Here is a 24514-nt window from a genome sequence, read left to right on the forward strand (position 1 = left end):
CTCATGTGTGAGCGCACACACTGAACAAAAGCACAGAATTCAACCATAGCCTGGGTTGGATCACAGTAGCACACAAATCGGTCCTTGCACACTTGCACTTTCTCACTGAATAATGATTGGGAACAGGAATTGTGGCTGATTTTACCTTGCAAAACCAAAGTTGAGAAAATGGTTTATAAAGCATATGGGATCCTGGGCTTTGTAAATAGGGGCATAGAGTACAAAAGCAAGGAAGTTATGATAAACCTGTATAAAACACTGGTTCAGCCCCAACTAGAGTATTGTGTCCAATTCTGGTCACCATACCTGAAGATAGATATGAAGGCATTAGAGAGGGTGTTAAAAAGATTCATGAGAATGGTTCCATGGATAAGGAATTTCAGTTGTGAGGATAGATTGGAGAATCTGGGGCTGTTCCCTTTGGAGGAGAAGATTAAGAGAAGATTTTATACAGGTGTGCAAAATCATGAGAAGTCTGGTTGGAGTAAATAGGGAGAAACTGCTCCCATTGGTGGAGGGGTGGAGAACCAGAGGACAAAAGCAATGGCATCATAAGGAAAAACTTGATTTTTTTCGGGTGTGGTTGGGATCTGGAATGCCCTGCCTGAGAGTGTGGTGGAGGCAGCTTCAATGGAGGCCTTCCAAAGAGAATTGGATAATTATTTGAAGAAATAAATTTGCAGGGCTACGGGGAAAAGGTAGGGGAGTGGGACTAGTTGAGTTGCTCTTGCAGAGAGCCACATGGACACAGTGGGCCAAATGGCCTCCATCTGCGCTGTAGCCAATTTGTGGTTCTATGGGCTGGATTTATGGGGTGCTGCGATCCCCACTCCACCATCTCCCCCACACACCCCGGCTAAAAGGAAGCCCACCCACGATCCTGAAGGCTACCCTGCAGCAATTTAACGCTGGGAGCACTGTCAATTGCTTAAGGCAAGACCTCCAACCCTTATACAAGAGGAGGCTCCACCTTAGAGAGCTGCCAGCCAATTGGATAATCCGGCAGCTCTGTTGTCCCAGCAGGGCCAGTTGCGAGTGGTGGCCATTGCTGGGATTACAGGTGGTCCTACCACACCAAGCAACCCAGGTAAGTCAGGGTTCAGGGTCTTAGTGAAAGGCGGGTGAGGGAGGCCGGGTTCAAGATGTCCAAGGGGAGGGTTGAAAATGGGATGACCTGGGGGGAGGATGCCTCCATTGGGCCCAGGAGACCCACAAATCAGGTGCCTCCCACCGACGTGCCTGACACCGGACCATCTAGCCAGGTTTCATGCTTGGTGTGGTCTCCCCCTATCACAGGTAAAATAGTGACAGGGGCAGTATGAGGCCTCAATAGGTCCAGAGGCAGACGGGCTGCCCCTCTCCTGCCCCTGTAAAACGTTAGACAGTTCAGGGCCGAGCGAGTTTGTAGGAAGGCCACCTTCTGGAATTTACATGCCGCCCCTCTGCCCTACCGCCCACTCTCACGACCTTCAAACTTGCTGGCGGAGGAGCAAAAAAATCCAGCCCTATGATTCTATCGGTCACTTAGATTTATTGTAGCAGCTTTCACTGTTGCCCTGAACAAGGTAAGCTGACGCATTGCAATCCAGGCAAAAAGCCTAAATATCCAGTCTCAATTCCTGTGGTTTTATCTAACGTGAAATATACCTTTAAGAAGAATGCTATTAAGGAAGATCACATGACCTTAGTATCCAACAGGAGAGTAGCATGGTCTACCTCAGTAGTTAGCAGTAGTGTAGTGTAAAGATAGAGTTTGAAGTGTTTAGCTGCTGCTGAGCACATTTGTAAATAAACTAAGCGTTTCCACCTAAGAAGCATCTGCTGATCAACTCTATCAATAGTACCAACTTGGCTGCCACTCACAACAAACTGGCGATGAGGATCCACAGGATCCAACAAACTGGGGATGAGGATAAAACAAGTTTAACAGGAGAAATCAAGAGAAACGAAGTTGGCCCTGTACCTCGCGCAGTAATTGTAAGTAGAAGTTCCGTTCAAATCGACGAAGTTATTCCCTTTCAGAATGCTGCAATTCAGAAAAATTGATCCTTTTGATCCAGCAACGGACGATTGGTCTCATCACATTGACCGTCTCACGTTCTTTTCCCAAGCGAACAAGATTATGGGGAAGAGAAGAGGCGGGCAATCCTCTTATCTACATGCGGGAATAAAGCCTATGGCTTGATTCAAAGTTTAACGGCACCCAATGCCCCAGATTCGAAAACTTTTGATGAATTGGTGGACCTCATGAAGGGTCATTATCATCCAAAACCTTCAGTAATGATGCAAAGGTTCAAGTTTAACGCGAGAAATAAGGACCCGGGGGAGACAGTTGCATGCCATATGGCAAGTTTGAAGCAGTTAACGGAACATTGTAAGTTTGGTACATCCTTAAACAACATGCTCAGAGATCGTTTAGCGTGCAGTGTGAATGAGGACACAATTCAAAGAGATTGTTGTCTGAAGCGAATTTGGATTTCAGGAAGGCGCTAGAGTTAACATTGGCCATGGAGAATGCAGTAAGAGATTCAAAAGCCATACAAGGCGTGCAAAATGGCGCCATCCTCCACATCAGGTGGGAAGCCCCAGGCAAAAAGGGTGCAAAAGTACTAGACTCTGCCGAGAAGCGAGAAACAGCTCCGCCAGCTGGAAAATGAGAAAAAATGACTTAGCAGCGAAAACAAGGAATAATTTCAATAGAGGTGGAAACAAGCAGTCTTCTAACAATTGGCAGTTTAAAAGAATAGAATGCTTTATTGTCATAGAAATGGACAACCAATGAGACAGTGTAAGGAAAGAATCAAGGAGACTTTTAAACAAAAGAAAAAACCTAGTGAGATCTACAATGTAGAAGAGCATGAAGCATCAAATTCAGATATTTACTCGTTGCTTAATGTGAAGGCTGGAAAGACAGAGCCAATATATGTAACAGTGAAAGTGAATGATAGACCTGTTCGAATGGAAGTGGACACAGGAGCTTCCACTAGAGTAATTGGGGAAGATACCTTCAGATACCTGAATAATGGAGAACATCAATTAAATTTAGAAGAAACAATTGCCCAATTAAAAACATACACGGGTGAAGACATCCAAGTCAAAGGCATAAGTACAGTAACCGTCCATTATGGAAGCCAATTGGTAAAGCTGCCCTTGGTGATGGTAGCAGGTGAGGGGCCAAGCATACTGGGGTAAAACTGGCTAAAGGAGATTAAGTTAGAATGGGCTGAAATTTTCCAGTTGAGAACAAGTGTGTTATCAGAGCTATTACGAAAGTACGCCACAGTCTTCAAGGACGTACTTGGGAAGAGCCAGGGGCTGCAGGCAAAAATTAATGTGGATCCAGAGGCAACCTCCCGATTCATGAAGGCGAGACCAGTACCTTACGCCCTGCGAGAAAAGGTTGACACCGAGCTGGACAGACAAGAAAGACTGGGCGTTATACAACCTGTGCAGTTCTCAGAATGGGCAGCACTCATTGTCCCCATGCTTAAGCCTGAATTTGTGGACACTACAAATTGATGGTTAATAAAGTAGCTAAGCTAGACAGACACCCCATACCAAAAATCGAAGACCTGTATGCCAAGCTGGCCGGTGAAACTGCCTACACGAAGCTTGATATGAGTCATGCTTATCAGCACTTAGAGTTAGGTAACGCCTCCGGGCATTTGTCACAATTAATAACCACAAGGGGTTGTACCAATATACTCAATTGCCTTTCAAGCTTATGCCATCTTTCAGAGAACAATGGAAAGTTTACTGCAGGGACTGCCCCAGGTGGTAGTCTATTTAGATGATGTTTTGGTGCCAGGATTCACTGAAAAAGAGCACTTGGCAAACTTAGAAGAAGTCTTAAGACATTTCTTGCAGGCTGGAGTGCATTTAAAAAAAGAAAGGTGCACGCTCCGAGCGAGGGAGGTAAACTATTTGGGTCACTGGGTAGATTCACAGGGCCTCCACCTGGTTGAGGAAAAAGTGAGAGCCACAAGACAGGCACCTGCACCAAAGAACACCTCCGAGCTCAAATGATTCCAAGGAATGATCAATTATTATCAGCGGTTCTTACCCAATTTGTCTACAGAGCTGGCACTCCTACATTATCTACTCAAAAAGAACCAACATTGGTCTTGAGAGGCACCCCGAAAGATGCTTTCACTAAGGTCAAGCAATTGTTGCACTTGTCCAACCTATTAGCACATTATGGCCAGAGAAAAGAATTGGTGTTGACTTGTGTTGTATCCCCCTACAGAGTGGGATGGACAATGGCACAGAATGGCCTATAGGATATGTATAAAGAACGCTCACCATAGTGGAAAAGGGAGACTCACAAATAGAAAAAGAAGGCCTGTCAATCATCTTTGGTGTCAAGAAATTTCACCAGTATGTACAGACCGCCATTTTACTATTGTTTCAGGCCACAAGCCATTTCTAGGATTGTTCAGCGAGGACAAGGCTATACCACCCATACCTCAGGCTTTAATCCTGGCAGCATACAAATACACTTTCGTACATAGGCCTAGCAGTCAAATTGCACACAGCGAAACACTTAGTCATTTGCCTTTACAAAAAAATGATGAGGAAGTCCCAGTTCCACAAGAACTTGTTTTATTGTTAAATTTCTTAGATTCCTCGCCGGTATGTGCTCGACAGATCAGAGGCTGGACAAGTAGGGACCCAGTCCTATCTCAAGCACGAGAACAAGTGCTTCATGGTTGGTTACAAGAGCCCGTATCTGATGAAATGAAACTGTACTTCAACAGAAGACATGAAATAACCAGCCAGGATGGCATCTTATTGTGGGGAGCATGAATGATAGTTCCTCCAAAGGGAAGGGAGCCACTTTTAATTGAGCTACATAGCACACATCCAGGAATATCCCGAATGAAGACCATAGCTTGCAGCTACCTGGGTGGCCTGGGATGGATGGCAAAATAGAAAATTTAGTGAAGAATTATGCGCAATGTCAGCAACTGCAAAAGGTACCTTCAACAGCTCTGTTACATTGTTGGGGATGGCCAGGAAGACTATGGGTGTGTTACACATTGACTATGTGGGACCTTTTATGGGAACAATATTTCGACTCATTGTTGATGCCCACTCAAAATGGATCGACATATATAAGGTGAAGTCACCAACGTCTTTGCAGCAATTGAGAAGTTACGTCAAAGTTTTGCCACTAACGGACTACCAGAAGTAGTCGTTTCTGATAACGGCATGGCATTTACAAGTGCTGAGTTTCAGCAGTTTATCAGCCTCAACGGTATCCGGCAATAGTACTGAAGCCTTGTGCTCCAGAACTTGCCGCGCCCCTAGCCAAGCTGTTCCAGTACAGCTACAACACTGGCATCTACCCGGCTATGTGGAAAATTGCCCAGTTATGTCTGGTACACAAAAAACAGGACAAATCCAACCCGGCCAATACTGCCCCATAAGACTATTCTCCATCATCAGTAAAATAATGGATGGCATCATCAACAGTGTTATCAAGTGGCACTCACTTAGTAATAACCTGCTCACCGATGCCCAGTTTGGGCACCGCCAGGGCCACTCAGCTCCTGTCCTCATTACAGCCTTGGTTCAAACATGAACACCCAAGGTGAGGTGATAATGACTGCCCTTGACATCAAGGCCGCATTTGACTGAATGTGGCATTAAGGAGTCCTAGCAAAACTGGAGTCAATGGGAATCAGGGGGAAAACTCTCCACTGGTTGGAGTCATACCTAGCACAAAGGAAGATGATTGTGGTTGTTGGAGGTCAGATCCAGGACATCACTGCAGGAGTTCCTCAGGGTAGGGTCCTCAGTCCAACCATCTCCATCTGCTTCATTAATTACCTTCCTTCCATCATAAGGTTAGAAGTGGGGATGTTCGCTGATGATTGCACAATGTTCAGCACCATTCATGACTCCTCAGATACTGAAGCAGCCCATGTCCAAATGCAGCAAGATCTGAACAATATCCAGGCCTGGGCTGACAAGTGGCAAGCAACATTTGCGCCACACAAATGTCAGGCAATGACCATCTCCAACAAGGGAGAATCTAACCATTGCCCCTTGATGTTCAATGGCACAATGATCACTGAATCCCCCACTATCAACATCCTGAGGGTTACCCTTGACCAGAAACTGAACTGGACTAGCCATATAAATACTGTGACCACAAGAGCAGGTCAGAAGCTAGGATTAGTGTGACGCATAACTCACCTCCTGACTCCTCAAAGCCTGTCCACCAACTACAAGACACAAGTCAGGAGTGTGATGGAATACTCCCCACTTACCTGGATGAATGCAGCTCCCACAACACTCAAGAAGCTCGACACGATCCAGGACAAAGCAGCCTGTTTGATTGGCACCACATCCACAAACATTAACTCCCTCCACCACCAATGCACAGTCGCAACAATGTGTACCATCTACAAGATGCACAGCAGGAATTTACCAAGGCTCCTTAGACAGCACCTTCCAAACCCACGACCGCTAACACCTAGAAGGACAAGGGCTGTAGATAGATGGGAACACCGCCACCTGAAAGTTCCCCTCTAAGTCACTCATCATCCTGACTTGGAAATACATCGGTGTTCCTTCACTGTCACTGGGTTAAAATCCTGGTACTCCCTTCCTAATAGCACTGCGGGTGTACCTACAGCACATGGGCTGCAGCGGTTGAAGAAGGCAGCTCACCACCGCCTTCTCAAGGGCAATTAGGGATGGGGAATAAATGCTGGTCCAGCCAGCGAAGCCCACATCCCATGAACAAAAAAAAACTCATGTAAAAACTTCACCGTTCCACCCTTCCTCAAATGGTCTGGCCGAAAGGCCAGTTCAAACATTCAAGACAGGCATGAAGAAGTCAACTGAAGATTCCTAAGCAACCAAGCTAGCACGCTTTCTTTTCCATTATAGGACCACCCATCACTCAACAACAGGTGTCACGCCTGTGGAGTTATTGTTGAAACACCATCTCAGGACGAGATTGAGCTTAATCATGCCAAATTTAGGGGGAAGGTGAAAAGGAGTCAGGGAAGTCAGAAACCTAGACATGACTGGCATAGTCCTGAGAGGAAATTTACCTTGGGAGAGATGTGTCATATTTGAAGAACTTTGGAGAAGGACCAAAGTGGTTACCGGGTGAAATAAATGCAGTGACTGGACCTCTATCTTACCACATGGAGATGGAAGGCCGAATCATACAGAGACATGTGGATCATGTAAGGAAGAGAGAAACAATTCACCAAGAAATGATTCCACTAGTGTTCACGACAGGGTCAGTGTTTCCTGTTGAGAGAACTCAACCCAGGACAGACACACCTGATGTTCCTGGAAGAGTGGAGGATACAGATCTGCAGGTGCCCACTGAAGCACCTGATGTTCAGGTAACTCTGGAAAAGGTGATTCTTGACAAGCCCTCTGAATTTGTAGAGCTAAGACAATCTACACACACAAGGAAACCCTCAGAAAGACTGAATTTGTAAATTGCTTACCAGCATTAATATTTTGCTATTTTGAGAAAATTGTACTTGTAAATATAAAATGTATATCCAAGTGAAGGGGGAGGAATGTGGTAATTATGGTTTTATCTAATGTGTAATGTACCTTTAAGAAGAACGCTACTAAAAGATCACATGATCTTAGTATCTAATAGGAGAGTAGCATGGGCTACCTTAATAATTAGTAGTGTAGAGATAGAGTTTGAAGTGAAAGCAAATGCTTAGTTGTTGGTGAGTACCTTTCTAAATAAACTAAGTTTCCACCTAAGAAATATCTGCTAATCAACTCTATCAATAGTACCAACTTGGCCACCACTCACAACAATTACACACTGTCTGAGACAGCAATTAACCTCCCAACCATTCTAAGCAGATTTATTTTTGCAAACCATTGAAAAGAAGCCATGCTTACACACAGTAGGACTGTACAGTTTTTCACTGGAATGAATTTAACACTGTGGGAGTAATTAAACAGGTATGTTATGAAATGCACTGAGAAGTATTTGATTTGTTAGAAATGACAGTGTAATCACTGTATTCAGTAATAAAACACTTTAAGTTTAATTTCTACTGCTCAGTTCATCACTTACACAGTGCCACAGTCTTGTATTAATATTCAGCATGTGTATCATTGAAAATGTGGAGTGAAAGCAGACAACTGAAGGGAGCTTGAGGAGGAGGGAGTTCAGGGCTAAAGCATTTCTGTACAATATTTGAGAAGATTGATCACTCAATTTTCTTTCCTACGTGTCATGCATTTTTGTCAGTTCTAATCTGTCCTGGACCATTCCCAGCTCTGCAAAAACGCCTAAATTAGTTTCAGTGAGCTGTCATTCATTCAACTTGTGAGTTAGTTGCTTATGCAAATTGTGGTGATTAGCTTGCCACAATTTTGTTTTAAATACTTAACTGACAAGCTTTTTGTGTGTTGACGTGCTTTTGCCAAACTGCAACTTCACAAACTGTGCATAGATCTGGTATCACTTATTGGAAGTTTCATAAATTCTCATTATATCTTGGCATGGCTCTGTCTATATGATACAGATTTTTGATCCCAAATTTCCTTGTAATTCAGGACCTAAAAATGGCATGATATGGGGAAGTAGGGTTGAAAGTGGGATTGGATGCACTCATTCAAAGGCTCAATTACCTTTCCCCGTCTGTCAGAATTTCTAACCCCGCGGGAGTGGCACGTAATACTCCTGCCTCAAAGGCTGGGCAGGAGCTGAGATTTTGAAAACATGTAGATCATGGAGAGACAATAAAACATTAAGGGTACAACTCTAAAGGTGATGCAGCAGCAGAGGGATGGGTGTATATATGCATAAACCATTGAAGGTGGCAGGACAGGATGAGGGAACAGTGAATAAAGCATACCGTATCCTAGGCTATGTTAATAGGGGCACACAGTACAAGATCAAGGAGGCTATGTTGAACTTGTATAAGACATTAGTTCAATGTCAGCTGCAGTATTGTGTCCTGGGTGTCATACTTTAGGAAAGCATTGGAGAGAGTGCAGAAAAGATTAGCGAGAATAGTTCCGGAGGTAATGAACTTCAGTTACGAAGATAGATGGGAGAAGTCGGGACTATTTTCCTTGGAAAAGAGAAGGCGGAGAGACGATTTAATAGAGGTGTTCAAAATCATGAAGGGTTTGCACAGAGTAGATAGGGAGAAACTTCTCATTCATGAAGAGATCAAGAAAGAGGGAAGCACAGATTTAAAGTAATTAGAAAAATAAGCAAAGTTGACATTAGGAAAAGTTTTATCACACAGCAAGTGGCTATGACCTGAAATCTGCTACTTGGGAGTGTGATGGTTCAATCAGGCATTCAAGAAGGAATTGATTATGTTCTGAAAAGGGAGAATATACAGGGTTAAGAGGAGAAGGCAGGGGAATGGCACGAGGTGAATTGCGCACTTGGAGAAACAATGTATACACAATGGGCCAAATGGCCTCCTTCTGTGCTGTAACAATTCTCTAATTCTGTGATTCAATGAGAGGAAAGATGGACAGATATTTCATAGGTTGAGGGAGGAACATGAGCCAAGAGATCTTTTATATCCACCCTGAGAAGTCAGAAACAACATCAATTAAACATCCCATCCTTGTTTTCAAATCTCTCTTTGGTCTTGCCCCTGCCTATCTCTCTGCCCTCACAGGCAAGACAGCCCTCCAAGATCTCGGTGCTACTTCCAATCCTGTAATTGCCCACCTGCAATTTTCATTGCTTCAACATTGGCAGTTATGCCTTCAGCTGCCTTGATCCTACGTTCTGGAATTCCCTCCCTAATCTTCCCTGTCTCTCTAGCTCTGTCTCTTCTTTTGAGAACTTCCTTAAAATCTACCTCTTTGCCCAAGCTTTTGGTCACTTGTCCTAGCATCACCTAATGTGGCTATGTTAGGTTAAACAGCACCTCTGACAATGCAGCACTCCTCCATTACTGTTAAACCAGATTATACACCCTGAAGTGGGATATAATCTTCTGATCCAGGCAAGAGTGCTATCAACTGAACAAACGAGGAGCTCAAATAACGAGAGGAAAGAACGAACATGCAATTATATGGCAGCTTTCATGTCCTCCGGCTTTTCCATGTGTTCCCTCCCTAACAGCACTGTGGGTGTACCTACACCACATGGACTGCAGTGGTTCAAGAAGGCAGTTCATCAACACCTTCTCAAGGGCAATTTGGGATGGACAATAAATGCTGGCCTAGCCAGCAACGCCCACATCCCAGGAACAAATAAACAACAACATAACCAATGAATTACTCTGGAAGTATGTTGGAGGATAATAATTCCTTTATCGTTTTTATAACAGGTTTGAAAAACTAATGAATGTAATATGTATGATAATTAACTATTATTTATTATTATTTTAGAACATTCACTTTTATCATGTTTTTTGTTTCAATGATGCACACAGGCAGTCAACATTGTAACTGAGCTAACTATATTGATAACACATTTTCCTAACATGAACACATATCTGCAGTAACTGAATTCTATCAAGAAAGATTCCAACATGTGCTATCTAACCTTCAACCCCGCCCCCCCCAGGTCAGGTGACCCCCTATCTAGTACAGAGTTCCGTATAGAATCTAATACTGGAGTCCACGACCACAATCAACTATTATTGTGACATTTCCCTTTTTCCATAAAAACTTTTATACAACTCAAGTACAATTCTTTTACTCATCTCTGTGGTTTTTCACAATTCTTCCACTGGATGTTCTGAATGGCGACAGAGGTGATTTTGAAGGACAAGGGGCCTTCTCCAGCTCTGTGTCACTATCACCCCTGGATAATATTCAGGACTCTCAGGGTTTTTCTGGTTATCTGTTGCTTCACTCGTGCATTCTGGTTTTTGACCTTCAGCTACACTTTCTGGTTCAGAGCAGGGTTGCATTTCATTTATTTTCCAAAAGAATTTCCAGTTTCTCCTATACTGTTGTACGTTTGGAGTCTGCACTATGTAAGACCTTGATTCGCCTGTGATTCCCGTGACAACAGCAGGATTCCAGGTCCCTTCCGGCTGACTCCTCACTGTCTCTTCCATGTTCAGGACAGGCAGACGTTGGGCGCCTCGATTAAAGTACTGTTTCTGCCTCTGCTGTCTCAGTTTGAGCAGGTCCTTCATGCTGTAGCTCACTGGCTGTGGAAATAACACTTGGGGTATAGTTGGAAGCTTAGTTCTTCGTCTTCTCCCCATCAGGAGCTGTGCCGGAAATGATACTATGCCCTGTAATGGAGTATTTCTGAAATCCAGCAGAGCCAGGTAGTTGTCTCTTCCATTCGCCTTTACCTTCTTCAGTGTTCCACCAATCCATTGGATTGTGGATATTTGGGACTTGATGTAATGTGGCAAAACTCCCAGTTCTGTGCAAATTTGCGAAGCTCAGTGCCTGAGAATTGTGGGCCGTTATCAGGTATGGCAAGCAAAAATTTATTTTAAATGATTTATTACAGTGACGTACTTACTATCATTTCTCAGCAGCACAGACTGAAAAAATCTTGACTAATAATCTACTGCTGGCAGGTATTCACTGTTGTCAAATGTGAACAAGTCCATTCCAATTTTCTGCCAGGACCTCTCTGGAACGCAGTGTGGTTGAAGCGGTTCTATTCTTGTGATTTACTGTACTTCTGGCACACTGCACACATATTCACCATTTCCCCGATTCGTGGTCCCATTCCAGGCCATTACATTACATCTCAAGCTCTTCTCCTGCATGTTTCTATGCCTAAGTGACTTTCATTTATGCTCTGCAGCATTTCCTTCCTCTGTGTTGCAGGAATTATGATAATTTCTCCCTTAAAAAGTATTCCTTATGTTACATGAAGTCCTCACAAAAGTTCCAGTACTCTTGTACAGCAGAAGGGGCTCCGCTCCAACATGTGGGCCAGACAGCTTGCACAATTTGCTGCAGTTTTCTCAGGGTGGCATCATTCTTGTTTGCTTCCCTGATCTCATCCAGTGTCATAAAGAGATAGTAATATGTATAATGTTATTGGAAATTATTTTTTTAAATTGGAATTGTAGTAGGGTCTGTGTCTATGTGCGTGTCTGGGTGTGGCTTAATTGGATTAAAACCAGCTATTCTGGGTGCTTTGATGTATAGTAGTTTGAGATGTTAATTAGATAAACATAAGTTAAAAGGTAAAGTGCAATTTGCATTTGTTGAATAAACCATTCAAAAGAATGGGTAAAATCTTGCACCTAGCAGGGAGATGCCAAGCAATGCGTTTATATTACTAATAAAATTGGTGGAATGAAAGGAATATTGTTAGGAGAGGTAAAATTAAAAACCTAATAATACAATGGAAAATTTACATTCAAAGGGGAAGCTAGGCATAAACAGAAATGAGTTTTGTGTCTGCAGGGCAGAGGCATGTAAGATCTAAGCAGCCTGTAAGCCAACAACTGTGACTGCAAATTGAAAGGAACCTCATTTTGAATTCATAAGGTCAAATGTGCTTTGCCTGGTGTCTGTTTAAAGTCTATGGGTTATTGTTGCCTTGGTGAAGATTTACCAAGGAGTGATTAATTTGGGGATTTGTTTAAAAGTTATTATGGTAGTAATTTGTAGACATGTGTATGTGTTTAATTTGTTGTTAAATTAATAAATGTTTAATTTAGTTTTATATAAAAAGCCTCTTGAGGTTCGGTGGTTTTATTGCTGAATTCAGAGCTGCATCTCAAACATACCAATAGAAAATATAGGTTATGACAGTTGTTCAAGTTTCCCTCTGGGATTTAAACAACTCAGCCTTTACCAACTGCTGTGTCATAACAATTAGGGGCTCTTGGTGGGATAATATTTGTAATTCCTTGATTGTTTTGGAATTGGTGAATCTTAAGGTTACGAATATGAAAAGCATTTTGAATTGAAGAGTTGGTGAGGTTTTTTATAAGTGGTGAGACTGCAAGATGGGCTTGGTAATTGCTAAGGCTGGTCTGGGAGTAGAAGATGTAACTCTGATTGGGTCACAAAAAGTAACCAAGAGTAAGTTAACGGAGTTGGTGGATAGGTTATAATTGAGGTTACCTTTGGGGGTTAGGAAAGCAGGTATAATTAAAGGTATAGCACAGCATCTACTGTTGGAAGTGCTACTTGACATTAGTAAGTCACAGCTGAAGGTAGTGAGGCTTCAGTTACAGATGAAGATGCTTGAACTTGAACAAGTAAAGGAACTGGAAAAAAAACTTGACTTAGAAGCAAAGGAAATAGAAAGGGCATTTCAAAGGGATGAAGCAGAAAGGCAGGAGAAAGAAAGGAAGCTGGAACTGGAATTTCAGGCAAGAGAGAAGGATAAGGAAAGAGAGGCAAGGAAAGAGAGAAAGAAAGAGAAAGTGAATACCTGCTTAAAAGGTTGGAAGTTAAAAAAGAGATCTCAGATTCTGAGGAGAGTTCTGGTGATGAAAAAACCTTTAAGGTAAAACCCAGTGGGGAGATGTTTAGATATGTACAAGCTCTTCCAAAGCTTAAGGATTTGAGAAGATAGCTAAACAGATGAAATGGCCACAGGAAAACTGGACATTATTGTTACAGTCTAAGTTGGTGGGTAAAGCGCATGAGGCATATGCTTTGCTGTCTGAAGAAGTTTTGGTGAATAATGATGAGGTGAAAAAGGCTATTTTGAGTGCATATGAGTTGGTTCCTGAGGCATACAGTCAGAAATTTAGGAATATGAGAAAGCAGCCTGGGCAAACTTATGTTGAAGTTGAGAGAGTAAAACAAAGTAATTTTGACCGGTGGATATGGGCATTAAAAATAGAGACAACATATGCAGCTCTTAGGGAAGTAATTCTCTTAGAAGAATTTAAAGACTGAATCCCTTCAGTAGTGAGAACTCATGTGGAGGAACAGAGAGTTCAAACTGTAAGGCAAGCAGCAGAGATAACTAATGATTATGAGTTAGTTCATGGAGCTAATCCTTTTCTTGTCACCCTTTTAAATCAGAAAAGGATAGAAAGTGGGAAGGTGAGAGGAAGGTAGGTAGTCAGGGAAGAGAAGGAATAGCTAGTAATTCCCAGGTAGTATTTTCTCAGAATAAAAAGAAAGGTGCTGAGGGTGAGAGTGACATTCGAAAATTGAGGTATTTTCATTGAAATAAAGTGGGGCATACAAAGTCAGTGTGTTGGAAATTACTGGGAAAATCTGTTGGAATTATAGGGGTGCAGGAAAGTTTTGGAAATAAAAGTGTTGTGGGTTGTGAGATTCAGACACAGGAGAAACCAATGGTGTGTGTACAAGTGAAACAGGGAGAATCAGTGATAGGTAAAGAAGAGTGAATGTGTTCACAGTTTACCCAAGAGAATTCTGAGGAGCAGGTTGCATGTGTGTGAAGGGAAAGTCTTTTCATGTGTACAGGGTAAAGATGTTAAAATTTTAAGAGACACAGGGGCAGGTCAATCCTTAGTGTTGTGGGATAGTGACAATTGTCATTCAGGGGGCATATTGCAGGAGCAGGTGATAATAAGTGGGGTTCATGGAGATGCTAAGCCTATCCCCTTGTGGAAGGTAAATTTAAAGAGCAAATGGAAGACAGGTGAGTTTATTGTTGGGGTGGTGAAAAAATTGCCCATTGCAGGAGTTCAATTTACTTTGGGCAATGATATAGCTTGTTCAGAAATGTGGGTGATGCCTATGGTAGTTGAGCAGCCTGTAGAAATGTTTTCAACAGAGGTGTTGAAGGAGCATCCTGAATTGTTTTCAGATTGTGTGATAATGAGATCACAGGCACACAGGTTGAAACAAGAAAAACAAGAAGGACAGGCAGTTCAAAGGCAAGAAGAAGGTGTCAAGATCCAATTAGCTGGCACTGTGTTTGATAACATTGTTCAGCAGGAAAGACTACGGTACAATTCAGCTGAAGTGTTTAACTCCAGGAGGCTAGTGGAGTTACAGAAAAGGGATTTGCAATTAAAACAGTTATATCAGAAAGCTTACTCAGAAACAGAAACAAAATGTATTCCAGTATGTTATCACTTTAAGGGTGATATTTTGATGAGAAAATGGAGGTCAGATCATGTCTCAGCAAATGAAAGCTGGAGTGAGGTGCAACAGATTGTTATCCCACTAGGGTATAGAAATAAGATTCTGAGAATTTCTCATGAAATTCCAATGGGGGTTATTTAGGAATTAGGAAAACACAGGAAAAGATACAGAGGGTTTTTTTGGCCGGGATTGTAGAACATGTCACATATGCCAGGTAACAAGGAAACCATAAGTAGTGATTAAGCCGGTGCCTTTAATCGCAATACCAGCATTTGAAGAACCTTTTACGAGGGTAATGATTGATTATGTAGGACCTGTCCCTAAGACTAAAAGTGGAAATCAGTACTTACTGACAATAATGATGTGTCTATCAGGTTTCCTGAAGTGATACCTTTAAGAAATATTACAACCAAGAAGATTGTGGAAGAGTTAACTAAAGTTTTTACAAAATATGGTTTACGTGAGGAAATATAATCAGATCATTGTCAAATTTTATAACACAGCTGTTTAAGGAAGTAATGAACAGTTTGGGGATAAAACAGTTTAAGTCAACAGCTTATCATCCAGCATCACAAGGAGCTTTGGAAAGGTGGCATCAAACTTTAAGAGCCATGATGAGAGCACACTGTCAGGATTATCCACAGATTGGGATAGGGGAATTCCATTCCACAATTCCAAACGGATTAACCCACTTTATCGGTTCTTCAATTTCCTTGATGATATGAAGTTTCTCCATTCTGTCCAACTCTGCTTTCAGTCGGTCTCTCAGCATTACTAGTATTGACCTGGGCATGTGTATTTTGGGTGTCACAATTTCATAATTCTTGATGGTGTGTTCTCCTTCAAGGCAACCAATCCCCTGGATCAAATGTTTATACTCACTCAGGATGTCATCAGTGGTGACAATCATTATTCGCTTGATTAGCTTCAGATTTTCACAAGCTTTGACTCCAAGAATGGGTTTTGCATCAGTTTTCACCACTATGAATGGAAGTGCTTGAGACTGTTTTTGTAGTTCACTTTAAGTGTGCACTTGCTTCCTGCTGCAATTGTTTCACCTGTTGTCATGAAAATATTAATGTATATAATGTCATTGGAAATTATTTTTAAATTGGACTTGTAGTAGGGTCTGTGTCTGTGGGGGTGTGTGTGTGGTTTAGTTGGATTAAAGGCAGGTAGTCTGGGTGCTTTGATGTATAGTAGTTTGAGATGTTACTTAGGGAAACATAAGACTAGAGGGTAAAGAGTATATTGGCATTTGTTAAATAAGCCATTCAAAAGAAGGGAGTAAAATCTGTGTCTGTGTCATCATCTGCAATTGTGTGCACTTTGTTCAATTTACGCATCTTAACGAAGTGAGTTAGTTTATCACATTTCTTACACTGCTTTTCAAAGGCTGGACAACCACGTTGTAAATGCTCTGTTCTGCATTGGCTGCATTTAAATGTTTTAATAGCAGTTTTGTCCTTCTTACGTTCAGAATTTCTATTTATTCTTTCCCGGGGCTGTTTCTGTTTAACTGCACCTAACCTCTTGACTGTGTGCAGTTTATCATCTTCTGTCATCTCTTTAATCTGGCATTTTGTTGTCTCTGCCACTCTGCAGATATTTATTGCTTTCTCCAGTGTGAGATCAACTTTTCTCAAAAGCCATCCTCTCAGAGAGTCAATTGTGATCCCGTAAATTATTTTATCTTGGATGAGTGATTCTTCAAGCTCTCCAAATTCACCAAATTTCACTAAATTCTCCAAATTTAGCTAATATTTTCAGCTTAGTTACGTACGGACGTCGACACTGCCTTGAGTGCACGTAAAGAATCGATATCTTTCATACGTGATGTTTTTCTTAGAGCTGCAGTAGGCTTCGAATTTTTCGATTATTTCTTTTAAGTCATTTAAGTTTCTCATCACTTTCCAATGTCAATGTGTTATAGGTTTTATTGGGCTTTTTCCCCTGCTACGTGAAGATGGAAGACTGTATCTGAGGGCCTTTTTTAACACTGCCTGTTGCTGTGAGGTACAGCTCGAATCGCTGCTGGAACCTCCTCCTGTTTTTGATGAGATTGCCCTCCAAACTGAACCCTGTTGGTGCTTTCATAACCTCCATTGTTGTTTTAGCTTACTTCTGACACCATGGAAAGAATTTCCTCCTGTCGCGCGGGTCGGTCGGGAGTGGGCAGGCGCAGAGCCAATCACTGCCCGCAATCGTCTGCGCACCGCCATTTTACATGGGCGCGCCAGCGTGACGCGCACCCAGTACCGCTCAGCACTACCTGAGCAGGCAGGGGGAGGAGGGAGAGTTGGGGCCTGTGCTCTTTCACACATGCGCACGAAAGAGTGCATAAACCCCCCTGAGGCACAGAGCTGCCTCAGGGAGATTAATTTCATAATGAGAATTTTCACTAAAGAAGGTAAAAAATCATTTACACATGTCCCCTCATGCATCACATGAGCTGGCACGTGTTTTTAAAATGTTCGAAAAGTATTTATTAATTTAATAAACCCTTCAGAAAACCTCATCCCGCCCATGGACGAGGTTTTATGAAAAATGTGAAAGCCGCTCGGGCTCTTTGCCTGGCCGCCAACCTTAAGGTTGGATGGGCAGCCCTGTCAATTTCTTTAATTGGTTTATTAATGGCCTTAACAGGCCTTTGACAGTTTGGTGGGCGCGCAGCTGACTTTGGTGCGCACCCACTGAACGGAAGATCGGAATGATGTGCGGTGACGTGGGGATGCACGCCCGACTTCACCACGCATCATTTTACATGTCGACGAGCTGGCCACCCCACCCCCGGCATGCTGAACAGAACATTCTCCCCCATGCCTAGTTTTTTTGTTTCAATGATGCACACAGGCAATCAACATTGTAGATGAGCTAACTTTATTGATAATACATTTTCCTAAAACGGACACATATCTGCAGTAACTGAATTCTATCAAGACAGGCTCCAACATCTCCTATCTGACCTTAAATCCCCAGAACAGTTGATCCTCTATCTAGTACATACAGTGCCTAATACTGGAGTCCACTACCGCAATCAAATATTATCATGACAACCTTAAGACTACATACAAAGCAGGACATGTGGCCCTCCTCTCTGTGTAAAGAAATTCTTGGGAATCATTAATGCTGCTTATCCAGAATAATACATGGTAACTCTCCTTGAAGCTAGCTTGAAGTTCCTACTGAGCTTTGATGAGTTGAATTCTAATGTTTCATTACGAGGGCAAATGTGGGTATCATATATCCTGTTGATATAACCGCTGCCATTCAGCTACCTGCTGTTGTCTACATCCCTGCTGTGTCCCGATCTTTATTGCAAAGGAAATGCTTCCTCTTGTCTACAATGGTAATCAAAGTTTCTTCTTAAAGCTACCCCATGTTGTGATTAAAACATCTGTCTCTTCCAATTATGTAGTATCTTTTCGCTTGAGAGTGGTTTACCCTAGTTCAATGGGCTTCTATATAACGCCAGTTAGCTTATTCCATTTAGTTATCCATATATGCCTTTTTTTACACAGCACCATCTCTTCAGCATTGAAATTCATCCTTCATCAATGTTGTCAATGTTATTGTGATCAAAGGCTATGACTTGTGAGCGCACTGTTTCAACCAATGCTGATTTACTCATGCGGTATAGCCATAATAATATTTCATTATAAACAAATCTATATTATTACAAAGTGTTGTTAATGCTGTTGTTATACTACACAAAGTTTAGCTGTGGTTCAGTGGTTAACACTCTTGTTTTTGAGTAAGGAGATTTTGGGTTGTAAGCCTCAGACACTTGAGCACAAAATCTAGGTTAAGATTCCCAGAGAGATGTAACATTCTCAAACATGCATTCTTTCAGATGAGATAAACCAAGTCCTAGGGCAGAATCTTCGGGTCGGCGAGCGGGGATGGGCCCTGCTCGCCGACACGTAAAATGATGCGTGGTGATGTCGGGCGTGCATCCCAACGTCACCGCGCGTCATTCAGATCTTCAGTTTGGTGGGCGCGCACACCGGAGTTGGCTGCGCGCCCGCCGAACTGTCAAAGGCCTATTAAGGCCACTTAAAAACTAATTAAAGTAATTAACTGAGCTGCCCGTCCAACCTTAATGTTGGCGGGGGTGGGGGGGGGGCGGGCAGACGAAGAGCCCAGGCGGCCTTCGCATTTATCATGAAACCTCATCCACAGGCGGGATGAGGTTTCATGAAGATTTTTAAAGTTTAATAAAAATTTTAAATAAAATTCATTGACATGTCCCAGCTTATGTGATACTGTCACAGGAGGGGACATACCTTAAAATTTTTTCTTTTCCTTATTAAAATTTTCTAAAATCAAACTAATCTCCCTGAGGCAGCTCTATGGTTCAGGGAGATTTCTGTGCTCTTTTGCGCAGGCCCTGACTCAGCCTCCTTCCCCCGCCCGTACAGGGAGTGCTGAGCACTTCCGGATGCGCGTCACGCTGGGCGGGCCTTAATTGGCCCGCCGATGTAAAATGGCGGCGCGCAGCCGATTGCGGGCGACCATCAGCTAACACGTCTGCCCGTGCCTGCTCCCATCCAACCCTCCCCCCCTCCCCCTGCCCATAGGGAGAAAATTCTCCCCCTAGTCTGCTCATGTAAAGGTTCATACTTCACTATTTCAAAGAATAGTGCAAATTGGTTGATGTCTTTCGCACATTATAATAGCAATTACACTTCAATAAAGTGTCAAGTGCTTTGGGGAAATCTGATATGATGAAAGATGCTATATAAATGGAAGTCTTCCTTTTATGTAGCCCAATTTTGTACAGCATGATCCCATAAACAATAATAAACAAATCCACAGATCCCTAGGTGTAAAAGGAGTTAAAAAATTAAGATAAAGAAGAAAAAAATGTGCTTATGACAGGTATCAGGTGGGAAATACAATTGGGAACCAACCAGAAGGTTCAGAGGCGAAGTGAAGAAGCAAATGAGAAGCAAAGAGGGATTATGAGAAAAGACTGGCAGCCAACATTAAGGGAAATCCCAAAGTCTTCTATATGCCCATAAATAGTAAAAGGTGGTAAAAGGAGGATTAGGGCCAATTAGGGACCAAAAAGGGGATTTACACATGGAGACAGGGAGCATGGCTGAAGTGTTAAATGAATACTTTGCATTTGCCTTTATCAAGTAAGCAGATGCTACCCAGGCCATGGTGGCAGAAGAGGAAACTCTGTCACTAGAAGGGTTCAAAATTGATAAGAAGGAGGTAGTAGGTAAACTGACATGGCACTGGGACCTGATGAGATGAGATCCAAGGATGTTCAAGGAAGTGAGGGTGGAAATTGCAGGGGCACTGGCCATAATCTTTGAGTCTTCCCTAGACTCAGGGGAGGTGCCAGAGGACTGGGGGATTGCAAACATTACGTCCTTGTTCAACAAAGGTTGTAAGGATAAGCCCAGCAAATACAGACCTGTCAGTTTGACTTCAGTGGTGGGGAAGCTTCTAGAAACAATTATTCAGGATAGAAATAATAGTCACATGGAAAAATGTGGGCTGATGAGGAAGAGCCAGCATAGATTTCTCAAGGGAAAAATCGGGTGATATTAACTTGCTGGAATTTTTTGAAGAGGTAACAGAGAGGGTTGATGACAATAATGGTGTATATGGATTCCAAAAGGCATTCGATACAGTGCCACACAACAGACTTACAAGAAAAGTCATAGCTCATGGAACAAAGGGGCAGTAGCAACATGGATACCAAATTGGCTGAGTAATAGGAAACAGCAAGTAATGGTTAATGGATATTTTTCAGGTTGGAGGAAGGTTTGTAGTGGAGCTCCCCAGGGGTCAGTATTGGGACCCTTGATTTTCCTGATATATATTAGTGATCTAGATCTTGGTGTGCAGGGGACAATTTCAAAGTTTTCAGCTGATACAAAACTTGGAAGCATTGTAAACTGTGAGGAGGACAGAGTAGAACTTCAAAAGGACATAGACAAGTTGGTGGAGTGGGCAGATTGGTGGCAGATGAAGCTCAATGCAAATAAGTGTGAGGTGCTTCATTTTAGTAGGAAGAACACAGGGAGACAATATAAAATAAGGGGTGCAACTCTAAAGGATGTGCAGGAGTGGAGGGACCTTGGTATATATGTGCATAAGTCATTAAAGGTGGCAGGACAGGTGGAGAGAGTAATTAGTAAAGCATAAAGTATCTTAGACTTTATTAATAGGGGCATAGAGTACAAGAGCAAGGAGGTTATGCTGAATTTGTATAGGACACTGGTTAGACCTCAGCTGGAGTATTGTTCCAGTCCTACTCCGGCCCCCTCCCACAACTCTTTCTCCGGTACATCGATGATTACTTCGGTGCTGCTTCATGCTCTCGTCGGGACCTGGAAAAATTTATTAATTTTGCTTCCAATCTCCACCCCTCCATCATTTTCACATGGTCCATCTCTGACACTTCTCTTCCCTTCCTTGACCTCTCTGTCTCAATTTCTGATGATAGACTGTCCACCAATATCCATTACAAGCCTACCGACTCCCACAGCTACCTCGACTACAGCTCCTCAAACCCCGCTTCCTGTAAGGACTCCATCCCATTCTCTCAGTTCCTTCGCCTCCGTCGCATCTGTTCTGATGACGCTACCTTCAAAAACAGTTCCTCTGACATGTCCTCCTTCTTCCTTAACCGAGGTTTTCCACCCACGGTCGTTGACAGGGCCCTCAACCGTGTCCGGCCCATATCCCGCGCATCCGCCCTCACGCCTTCTCCTCCCTCCCAGAAACATGATAGGGTCCCCCTTGTCCTCACTTATCACCCCACCAGCCTCCGCATTCAAAGGACCATCCTCCGCCATTTCCGCCAACTCCAGCATGATGCCACCACCAAACACATCTTCCCTTCACCCCCACTGGCGGCATTCTGTAGGGATCGTTCCCTCCGGGACACCCTGGTCCACTCCTCCATCACCCCCTACTCCTCAACCCCCACCTATGGCACCTCCCCATGCCCACGCAGAAGATGCAACACCTGCCCCTTCACTTCCTCTCTCCTCACCGTCCAAGGGCCCAAACACTCCTTTCAAGTGAAGCAGCATTTCACTTGCATTTCCCCCAACTTAGTCTACTGCATTCGTTGCTCCCAATGCGGTCTCCTCTACATTGGAGAGACCAAACGCAAACTGGGCGACCGCTTTGCAGAACACCTGCGGTCTATCCGCAAGAAAGACCCAAACCTCCCTGTCGCTTGCCATTTTAACACTCCACCCTGTTCTCTTGCCCACATGTCTGTCCTTGGCTTGCTGCATTGTTCCAGTGAAGCCCAACGCAAACTGGAGGAACAGCACCTCATCTTCCGACTAGGCACTTTACAGCCTTCTGGGCTGAATATTGAATTCAACAACTTTAGATCTTAAACTCCCCCTCCCCCCGTCCCCACTCCGTTTCTTCCCCCTCCCCCCTTTTTTTTTCAATAATTTATATAGATTCTTCTTTTCCCACCTATTTCCATTATTTTTAAATCTACAACTAATATTTTGTTAGTCTTTCCACCCCACCCCCACTAGAGCTGTACCTTGAGTATCCTGCCATCCATTCTTAATTAGCACTTTTCTTAGATAATATCACCACCTTCAACATCTCTTTGATCCTTTTGTCTGTGACATCTTTTGATTATCTGCTCCTATCACTGCTTGCTTGTCCCCACAACCACCCCACCCTCAACTTCCCTCTCCCCTCCGCCCCCCACCTTAGACCAGCTTATATTTCACCTCTCTCCTAACTATACTTCAGTTCTGCCGAAGGGTCATGAGGGCTCGAAACATCAACTGTTTTCTTCTCCACCGATGCTGCCAGACCTGCTGAGTTTTTCCAGGTAATTCTGTTTTTATTGTGTACAGTTCTGGGCGCCATACTTTAGGAAGGATGTGAACGCATTGGAGAGAGCGCAGAAGAGGTTTACAAAAATGGTTCGAGGGATGAGGCACATCAGTTATGAAGTTGGATTGGAAAAGCTGGCTCTGTTATCCTTGGAGAGGAAAAGGTTAAGAGGAGATTCGATAGAGTTGTTCAAAATCGTGATGGGGCTGGATAGAGAAGATAGGGAGAAACTGTTCCCGCTAGTAAAATGATCGAGAATGCAAGGGCACGGGTTTAACGTGATTTGTAAAAGAAGCAAATGCGTTGTGAGCAAAAGCCTTTTCCCACAGTGAGTGGTTCGGGTCTGGTATACACAGCCTGAAAGTGCGATGGAGGCAGTTCAATTGAGGCATTCAAGAGGGCTTTAGATGACTATTTAAATAGAAAGAATGTGTGGGGTTATGGGGAAAAGACAGGAGAATGGCACTAAGTCGTAGTGCTCATTTAGAGAGCCAGTGCAGGCACAATGGGCCGAATGGCCTCCCTCTGCGATTCCATGAGACTGTAAAGATGATAGGATCCCCTGCAAAATGTGCAATCTTCTTGTTCTGTACAGGTCACAGCACTGATAGATTTACCAATGCATGCAACTAGGAACAGGCAATAATGTTTCTTTCATTCATTCATGTGTGCTTCGCTGGTTGGGCCAGCATTTATTGCCCATCCCTAGTTGCACTTAAGAAGGTAGTGGTGAGCTGCCTTCTTGAACCGCTTCCGTCCATTAGGTGCAGGTACACCCACAGTGCTGTTAGGGAGGGAGTTCCAGGATTTTGAGCCAACAACAGTGAAGGAACAGCGATATATTTCCAAGTCAGGATAGTGAGTGACTTGGAGGGGAACTTACAGGTGGTGGTCTTGCCATCTATCTGCTGCCCTTGTTCTTCTAGGTGGTAGTAGTCGTGGGTTTGGAAGGTGCTGTCGAAGGAGCCTTGGTGAATTCCTGCAGTGCATCTTGTAGATGGTACACACTGCTGCTACTGTGTGTCGGCTGTGGAGGGAGTGAAAGTTTATGGATCAGATGCCAGTCAAATGGGCTGCTTTGTCCTGGATGGTGTCAAGCTTTTTGAGTGTTGTGGGAGCTACACTCATCCAGGCAAGTGGGGAGTATTCCATCACACTCCTGACTTGTGCCTTGTAGATGGTGGACAGGCTTTGGGGAGTCAGGAGGTGACGTACTTATCACAGAATTCCCAGCCTCTGACTTGCTCTTGTAGCCATAGTATTTATATGGCTATTCCAGTTCAGTTTCTGGTCAATGGTAACCCCCAGGATGTTGATAGTGGGGGATTCAGTGATGGTAATGCCATTGAGTGTCAAGGGGCGATGGTTTGATTCTCTCTTGTTGGAGATGGTCATTGCCTGACACTTGTGTGACGTGAATGTTATTTGCCACTTGTCAGCCCAAGGCTGGATATTGTCCAGGTCTTGCTGCATTTGGACATGGACAGCTTCAGTATCTGAGGAGTTGTGAATGGTGCTGAACATTGTGCAATCATTAGTGAACATCCCCACTTCTGACCTTATGATGGAAGGAACATCATTGACGAAGCAGCTAAAGATGGCTGGGCCTAGGAAACTACCCTGAGGAACTCCTGCAGTGATGTCCTGAAGCTGAGATGATTGACCTCCAACGACCACAACCATCTTC

This window comes from Cetorhinus maximus, chromosome 19 (assembly GCF_964194155.1).
Source record: "Cetorhinus maximus chromosome 19, sCetMax3.hap1.1, whole genome shotgun sequence".
NCBI lineage: Eukaryota > Metazoa > Chordata > Chondrichthyes > Lamniformes > Cetorhinidae > Cetorhinus > Cetorhinus maximus.